This window comes from Mandrillus leucophaeus, unplaced genomic scaffold, assembly GCF_000951045.1.
Source record: "Mandrillus leucophaeus isolate KB7577 unplaced genomic scaffold, Mleu.le_1.0 Scaffold1025, whole genome shotgun sequence".
Taxonomy (NCBI): domain Eukaryota; kingdom Metazoa; phylum Chordata; class Mammalia; order Primates; family Cercopithecidae; genus Mandrillus; species Mandrillus leucophaeus.
In genome coordinates, this window is record NW_012098377.1 from 573,039 (window position 1) to 582,619 (window position 9,581).

The following is a 9,581-nucleotide window of genomic DNA, read 5'->3' on the forward strand; positions in this document are numbered from 1 at the left end:
ATTGTGGGGTTGTTAGAAGGAGCATTTGTCATATAGAATTATTGGTGATGGCCTGGATGCAGTTTTGTATGAATTGAGAAACTAAATGAAAGACACAAGGTCCAAATAAGAGAAGGAGAAAAACAGGTAGAGGTAGAGGGTGGCATAAGAACGGGAACAAGAATAAGAATAAGTATAAAAGTAAAGAATAGGACTTCATCCTGGTGAAAGTATTGGAGTGTACTTTGTCACCGAAGATCTTCTATCTAATTAAAGAGAGACTTAAGGGTGGCAGTTTGAGGTAAAACCAGGCACCACTGAATACCAAGAGCCTGAGAAACTGCTTAGGTGATTTGATTAGTGGGCCAGTCCGTTATCGGACTGTATAGAGGTAGGAAGGCCAAACCGAGGAATCATGTCTGACAGAAGGGAAGAAATGACCCCGGTGGCCTTCTCAGAGCCTGAGGGAAAGGCCTCTACCCATCCAGTGAAAGTGTCTACCCAGACCAAGGGGTATTTTAGTTTCCTAACTTGAGGCATGTGAGTAAAGTCAATTTGCCAGTCATGGAGCTTGATGTGTAGAGAAGGGAGGGGGCCTGAACAACCCCTGAGGAGTAATAGAATAGCAGATGGAACACTGAGAAGTGATTTCCTTAAGGGTAGATTTCCAGGATGGAAAGGAAATGAGAGGTTCTAAGAGGCGGGCTAGTGGCTTGTAACCTACATGGAAGAGGTTATGAAATGACAATAGACTAGAATGGGCCTGTGAGGCTGGGAGAAGAGTTTTTATTAAAGAGGCATTAATGATGGAGGACTCTTGTATAGTGAGGAAACCTTTCAGCTCATAAAACAGCATGGTGGTGCAGGATATGGGCTCAGTATAAATATTGACGCGTAATCCCTTTACAAGAGTGAGGGCCCGAATTAAGGCAATGAGTTCGGCTTGCTGAGAGGTAGTGGCGGGGAGCAGAGCGGTAGCCTCAGTGATAGATGTGGAAGGTACTATAGCATAGCCTGCCTTTGCTGGTGTGTGGCGATTAGGCCTGGTGGAACTGTCATCAATAAACCAAGTGTGATCAGGGTGAGGAACAGGAAAGAAGGAAATATGGGGAAACAGGGCGAATGTCAGATGTATCAGGTAGATACAGTCATGGGGGTCAGGTATGGTATCTGGAATAATGTGGGAGGCCGGATTGAAGTCCGGGCCAGGAACAATGGTAACTGTGGGAGACTCAACAAAGAGTATACCTGAAGGAGTTGGGGGGGCAGAAAGTATATGTATCAAGCGTGAGGAGGAAAATAGATTTTGGAAGTTGTGAGAACTGTAGAGAGTGAGTTGAGCATAATTTGTGATTTTGAGGGTCTCTAAAAGTATTAGGGTGGTGGCAGCCACTGCACGGAGGCATGATGGCTAGGCTAAAACAATGAGGTCAAGTTGTTTGGATAAAAAGGCTACAGGGCGCAGTCCCGGCTCTTGTGTAAGAATTCCGACCACACAGCCCTGTACTTTGGCTGTGTGTAATGAAAAAGGGTTGGGATGAGTTAGGGAGAGCTAGTGTGGGGGTAGCTTCTAGGACTGTTTTTAAGGAACGGAAAGGAGTGGCGAAAGGATTTAGGATCTGTGAGGTCAGCTAAGTTTGCTTTTGTGAGTTTATATAATGGTTTAGTCAGGATGGTAAAACTAGGTATCCAAAGGCGGAAGTACCTAACCATGCCTAGGAAGGAAAGGAGTGGTTTTGTAGAAGGGATTGGGGTTTGGGAGATTAGCCAGACACGATCAGCAGGGAGAGCACGTGTGTTTTCATGAGAGTTATGCCGAGATAGGTAACAGATGAGGAAGAAATTTGGGCTTGACTGAAGTAATGGGGGCTGTCTGTGAAGCCTTGCGGCAGTACAGCCCAGGTAATTTGCTGAGCTTGATGGGTGTCAGGGTCAGTCCAAGTGAAAACGAAAACAAGCTGGGATGAGGGTGCAAAGGAATAGTAAAGAAAGCATGTTTGAAATCCAGAACAGAATGGGTTGTGGAGGGAGGTATTGAGGATAGGAGAGGATATGGGTTTGGCACCATGGGGTGGATAGGCAAACAATTTGGTTGATAAGGCACAGATCCTGAACTAACCTGTAAGACTTGTCCGGCTTTTGGACAGGTAAAATGGGGGAATTGTAAAGAGAGTTTATAGGCTTTAAAAGGCCATGCTGTAACAGGCAAGTGATAACTGGCTTTAATCCTTTTAAAGCGTGCTGCAGGATGGGATATTGGTGTTGAGCGGGGTAAGGGTGATTAGGTTTTAATGGGATGGTAAGGGGAACATCATTTGTCGCCAAGGAGGGAGTAGAGGTATCCTATCCTTGTGGATTAAGGTGGGGAGAAACAAGGAGAGGATGCGAAGGAGGCTTTGAACAGGTGGCAATGAGGTGTGGCTGTAGCCCAGGAATAGTCAGGGAAGCAGATAATTTAGTTAAAATGTCTCGACCTAATAAGGGAGCTAGGCAGGTGGGGATAACTAAAAAGGAGTGTATAAAAGAATATTGTCTAAGTTGGCACCAGAGTTGGGGAGTTTTAAGAGGTTTAGAAGCCTGGCCATCAATACCCACAACGGTTATGGAGACAAAGGAAAAAGGCCTTTGAAAAGAAGGCAATGTGGAGTGGGTAGCCTCCGTATTAATTAAGAAGGGGACGGACTTACCCTCCACTGTAAGAGTTACCCAAAGCATCTGTGATGATCCAGGAGGCTTCCGAGGCGATCAGGCAGTGTCAGTCTTCAGTTGCTAAGCTGAAAAGATCTGGGAAGGAGTCAGTCAGAGCCTTGGGCCAGTTGGAGAGTCCAATTTCCAGTGGGGTCTGGCTTAGGAGGAATCCCAGGCTGCGGGCATTCCTTAGCCCAGTGGCCAGATTTCCAGCACTTGAAGCAAGATCCTGGGGGAGGAAGTCCTGAAGGAACGCCTGACTGCTGTGGCTTAGGCGTTTTGAAGTTTTTGTGTGTTGGAGATATGACTGGGGTTTCTCTCACAGCAGAGGCAAGTAACTGCAACTCTTCTCTATTATTGTACACCTTGAAGGTGAGGTTAATTAAGTCCTGTTGTGGGGGTCGAGGGCCGGAATTTAATTTTTGGAGCTTTTTCTAATGTCAGGAGCAGATTGGGTAATAAAATAAAATGCATACTGAGAATAAGACGGCCTTCTGACCCCTATGGGTCTAGGGTGGTAAAATGTCTAAGGGTTGCTACCAAACGGTCCATGGACTGGGCTGGGTTTTTATATTTGATGAAAAAGAGCCTAAATGCTAACTGATTTGGGAGAGGTAGGATAAAGAAAAAAGGAGCATTAGCCTTGACTATGACTATGTATGCCTTTAGCTTCAGCCACCTCTTTAAGAGGAAATTGTTGGGCAGGTGGGGGAGGGCTAGTCGCAGAACGAAACTGTAAGCCAGACAGGGTGTGAGGAGGGGAGGTGATAGAAAGATTATAGGGTGGGGGAGCAGAGGCTGAGGAATAATTGGGACCTGGCTTGACCTGGCCGAGGAATAATTGGGACCTGGCTTGGCCTGGCGAGGAGCAGCCTTGGGAGAAGGGGAGAGGTCAGATGAGTGCGTAGAAAAGAAGGATTCAAAGGATTCAGAGCTTGGGGTGGAGACTGAAGGAACAGACAGGGGAGAAAGAAGAAAGATTTGGAACGAGTCTCACTGGGAGCAGAGACTAGGGAGGGACCAATGTGTAAAAGAATGCCTGGACATCAGGCACCTCAGACCATTTGCCCATTTTTCGACAAAAATTACCTAGATCTTGTAGGATAGACAAATCGAAAGTGCCATTCTCTGGCCACTTGAAACTACTGTCGAGTTTGTATTGGGGCTAAGCGGTACTGCAAAAGAAAATACGCTTAGATTTTAGATCAGGCGAGAGTTGAAGATTTTTAAGTTCTTGAGAACACAGGCTAAGGGAGAGGGAGGAATGGAAGGTGAAAGGTTGCCGATAGTGAAGGAGGCAAGTTTAAGAGAAGGGTAGAAACACGGAGAAGGGGGATGGGGAGCAGCCCTGGGCTACAACGTGGGTGAGCAGCCAAAGCAGGTGTCCCCGCAATTGATTTGTCACCAAGGGAATGTGGGTGAATGACCAAAGCAGGCGTCCCCGCAGAGATCAGACACCAATGCAACGTGAGTGAATAATCAGAGAGGCATCCCGCATTAAACACCAAGGGAAGGCTGCCTTCCCAAATCCGTGACCGGCGCCGGAGTTTTGGGTCCACGGATAAAATGTGTCTCCTTTGTCTCTACCAGAAAATGAAAGGAATTGAAATTAAGAGAAGGGAGAGATTGAAGGGTGGAGCCAAGACTGAAAGGAGAAACAGGTCGAGGGATAGTGAGAGAGGTTGGAGAAGAGAGTAAAAAGAGGCCGCTTACCTGGTTTAAAATTGGTGAGATGTTCCTTGGTCTGGTTGGTCTGAGGACCTGAGGTCTTAGGTGGATCTCTTTATGGAGTGAAGATGAGGACAGGGGACTGGTCTCCCGAAGGAGTCTCGCTGACCCGGGTCTTTGGCACCAAATGTCTCACGTGGCCGTGTGAAGAGACCACCAAACAGGCTTTGTGTGAGCAACAAGGCTGTTTATTTCAGCTGGGTGCAGGCAGGCTGAGTCCGAAAAGAAAGTCAGCAAAGGGTGGTGGATTATCATTAATTCTTATAGGTTTTGGGATAGGCGGTGGAGTTAAGAGGAATGTTTTGGGGGGCAGTGGGTGGATCTCACAAAGTACATTCTCAAGGGTGGGGAGAATTATAAAGAACCTTCTTGAGGGTGGGGGAGATGACAAAGTACATTGATCAGTTAGGATGGGGCAGAAACAAATCACAATGGTGGAATGTCATCAGTTAAGGCTATTTTCACTTCTGTGGATCTTCAGTTGCTTCAGGCCATCTGGATGTATACGTGCAGGTCACTGGGGATATGATGGCTTAGCTTGGGCTCAGAGGCCTGACATGCACCACCACACCCCGCTAATTTTTTGTATTTTTAGTAGAGATGAGGTTTCACCATGTTGGCCAGGCTGGTCTCGAGCTCCTGGCCTCAGGTGATCCACCCACCTCGGCCTCCCAGAGTGCTAGGATTACACACGTTAGCCACTGCATGTGGCCTGCTTCCTGTATTTTTTAGAATTCTACTTCTTACTAGTCAATCCCTCATTATTTCAATCTTCTGTTAGTTAGTAATTCTTCATATTAAACTTCTCTGAATTACTAAGTGGCTTCTCTCTCTTCTACTCAGACTGAGACACTATCTGCCATGTTGCATGGGTGGAGTATGCTATAGTTTTCCTCTATCATTTACCTACTGAAGGCATCCAGGTTGTTTCTAGGTTTTAGCCAATACACATAAATCTGCAATAAATATCCTTGTACACATAACTTTGTCTACTGGTGGTTTTATGTCTGAATGTTCTATCTCAAAATTGGAATTGCTGCTTCAAAGGCACCAAGGAGCTCTCATCACCAGCCAGACCCATTCTCCTCACTCCCTGCTTTCACCAAATGGTCTGGTCTTTTACCTAATTAAGAAAATGAAAGTTATCTCACATGATGGCTGCATGTCCATTTCAAAGTATCTTGGTTTTCATCCTTCCTCTTTCTTTATGCTTTTCTCTAAGGAAAAGTGTCCCTCCCTTCTCCATGCATTCATTTAACTAGCATTTGCTGAGCTCCTTCTACAAGACTGGCCCTGTGCCCGCGGATACAGATATGGAGATAAACAAGAATTGGTCCCTGCACACACAGTGCTGGTTACTTATCTTGGAGTTTACTTCTTACGGCCTCTCTCTTATCTCTTCAGACACTGTCTTTGTTTTTGTTATTTTTTTTTTTATTTAGATGGACACTCGCTCTGTCACCCAGTTTGGAGTGCAGTGGCACAATCTTGGCTCACTGTAACCTCCGCCTCCCGGGTTCAAGTGATTCTCCTGCCTCAGCCTCCCGAGTAGCTGGGACTATAGGTGCAAGCAACCACACCCAGCTAATTTTTGTATTTTTAGTAGAGACTGGGTTTCACCATGTTGGCCAGGCTAGTTTCGAACTCCTGACCTCAAGTGATGAGCCTACTTCGGCCTCCCAAAGTGCTGGGATTACAGGCATGAGGCACCGCAACCAGCTGCTTCGGACACTTACTATTGTGTTTTCCCTTCAGCCTGCGTGTGTGCTCTCGTCCTTCCTCTGAGGATAGTTTGCCTGGACCCAGCTTCCCTTTCACACTACTGTCCTGACACTTTTCCTTTATTGCCAGACTTCCCAGTGGTGGCCATGGCTCGCTTTCCCCGCTGTTTCTTATCTCATTTTCTCTTTGTATCACGTGTCTGTGTGAAGAGACCACCAAACAGGCTTTGCATGAGCAACAAGGCTGTTTATTTCACCTGGGTGCAGGCGGGCTGAGTCCGAAAAAGGAGTCAGCAAAGGGTGGTGGATTATCATTAGTTCTTATAGGTTTTGGGATAGGCGGTGGAGTTAGGAACAATGTTTTGCAGGCAGGGGGTGGATCTCACAAAGTACATTCTCAAGGGTGGGGAGAATTACAAAGAACCTTCTTAAGGGTGGGGAGATTACAAAGTACATTGATCAGTTAGGGTGGAGCAGAAACAAATTACAATAGTGGACTGTCATCAGTTAAGACTATTTTCACTTCTTTTGTGGATCTTCAGTTGGATGTATACGTGCAGGTCACAGGGAATATGATGGCTTAGCTTGGGCTCAGAGGCCTGACACTCTTCTCCCCTTGTAACCTGGGCTCTGCACTGCCCCCTCCCATACTCTACTGAAACTACTGTCTAGGAAATCGACAATTAACTACAAATCTCAGTAAGGACGCTTCTCATGCTTAATGGTGCTCAACATCTCTGCACTTCAGTCCTACTGAACTCCTTTCCCTCCTCCTTCTTGTCCTCTTCCTCCTCCTCCTTCTTTTCAGTCCTACTGAACTCCTTTCCCTCCTCCTTCTTGTCCTCTTCCTCCTCCTCCTTCTTTTCCTGTCCCTCCTCCTCCTTCTCTTCCTCCTCTCCCTCCTTTTCCTCTTCAAAAAGTATCGTATCCTTCCTTTAATTGCAAACAACAGAAAACCTAACTCAAACTAATTCTTTCGAAACAGGGTCTTACTCTGATGCCCAGGCTGGACTGCAGCAGTCAAATCTTGACTCACTACAACCGCCGTCTCCTGTGTTCAAGCGATTCTCCTGCCTCAGCCTCCCAAGTAGCTGGCATTACAGGTTCCCACCATCACACCTGGCTAATTTTTGTATCTTTAGTCGAGACGGAGTTTCACCATGTTGGTCAGGCTGGTCTCAAACTGCTGACTTCAAATGATCCACCTGCCTCAACTGTCTAAAGTGCTGAGATTACAGGAGTAAGTCACTGCACCTGGCCCTAACTCAAACTAATTTAAACCTAAAGAATACTATGTAGTAAAAGTGTAAACACGTGCATGGAAATGATAAACTCCACACTCATGATAATTATGAGTTCGGTGGGGGCCAGGTGCAGTGGCTCATGCCTGTAATCCCAGCACTTTGGGAGGCAGGCAGAACACTTGAGGTCAGGAGTTCGAGACCAGCCTGGCCAACATGGCGAAACCTCGTCTCTACTAAAAACACAAAAATTAGCCAGGCATGGTGGCTTGTGCCTGTAATCCCAGCTACTCGGGAGGCGGAGGCGCAAGAATCACTGAAACCCAGGAGGCAAAGGTTGCTATGAGCCCAGACTGTGCCACTGCACTCAAGCCTGGGTGACAGAGGGAGATTCCATCTCAGAAAAAAAAAGAAAGAAAGAAAAGAAAAAAATCCAGAACCGAAAGAAATGAGTTTTGATAGACATAGGGCCAGTGAAATGGCTAGCAAATAATGTGTCCACACACCTTTGTGATATTTTAGAACAGCAGAAACAGAGAACATATTAGGATTTTTTACTGAGAACACCCACCCACACACACACATATACACACACACCCCAACACCAGCAGCGACAGTAGAGGCAATAAAAATAGGTCCCATGCAATGGATTTCGAATCAGAATGGCATCAAACTTCTCAAGGACATTGGAAGCTAATAGACAGTAGAGCAATACCTTAAAAATACTGTGTAAAGATTTTCCTTTCCTTTTGGAGCTTTATTAAAATATTATTGAAGTTCAGTAAACTGTGCGTATTTAAAGTGTGCAATGTGGTTGATTAGTTTCCATATATTTATATGTATATATTTATTTGTGTGTGTGTATTTCCATGAAACTATCAGCGTAGTGAAGATAATAAACATTTTCATTATTCACAAGTTTCCTTGTAACCCTTTGTAACCTATTTCTCTCTCTATTCCCCCACGGCCATCCATTATCTATTTTCTGTCACTATAGATTACTTTCAATTTTCTAATTTTATATAAATAAAATCATACAATATGTAGTCCTACTTTCCCATCTTTTTTTTCTTCTTCTTTGAGTTGGAGTCTCATCTGTGGCCCAGGCTGGAGTGCAATGGCATACTCTTGGCTCACTGCAGCCTCCACTTCCTGGCTTCAAGTGATTCTCCTGCCTTAGCCTCCTGAGTAGCTGGGATTATAGCTATGTGCCACCACGGCCACCTAATTTCTGTATTTTTAGTAGAGATGGGGGTTTTGCCATGTTGGCCTGGCTGGTCTTGAACTCCTGACCTTGGTGATCCACCTGCCTTGGCCTCCCAAAGTGCTAGGATTACAAGCAGGAACCAGCCTCCCATCTTCTTTCAATCAACATAAAATTTTTGAGATTCATGCATATTGTTGTTTGCATCAACAGCCCCATCCTTTTTTGCTGAGTAGTATTTCATTACATAGATACGCCATAATGTGTTTATCCATTCGCCTATTGGTGAACATGTGGGTGATTTCCAATTTGGAGCTATTACAATGTAGCTTTGAACACTCATGTATAAGTCTTTGTTGGACATATGTTTTCATTCCCCTTGAGTAAATGCCTAAGAGTGGCTGGGTTGCAGAGCAGGTGTGTATTTGTGAAAAAATTTTTTAACTTCAAATTCTGTACTCAGCTAAACTATCAGCTTTTTTTTTGTTTTTTTGTTTTTTTTTTTGTTTGAGATGCAGTTTCACTCTTTCACCCAGGCTGGAGTGACCAGGCTGGTCCTGAACTCTTGACCTCAGGTGATCCACCTGCCTCAGCCTTCCAAAGTGTTATAATTACAGGCATGAGCCACCGCGCCTGAACTAAACTATCAATTTAATGAAGAAAGCAAATAGAGACATTTCCAGATGTTTAAGAACTCAAAATTAACTCCCTTGTACTCATTCTAAGAAGCTATTACAAAGGTGCACTCCAGAAAAATAATAGAGTGTAAGAAGGGAAGACAAAGGATCCAGAGAATGGTGCCTCCAACTCAGAGGAACAAGGAGAAATCACAGGGTAACAATACTGCAGAACACTGGATACCACCCAGTGCCCACAGGAGCAGGAGAAGAGGGGGCTCTGGAAGGGGGATAACAAGGCAGGCACGATGGGCAGGTATGACTGAGCACCATAAAAATGTTTTTGCAGCTGGGCACAGTGGCACACATCTGTAATCGCAGCACTTTGGGGGGCGAGGCAGGC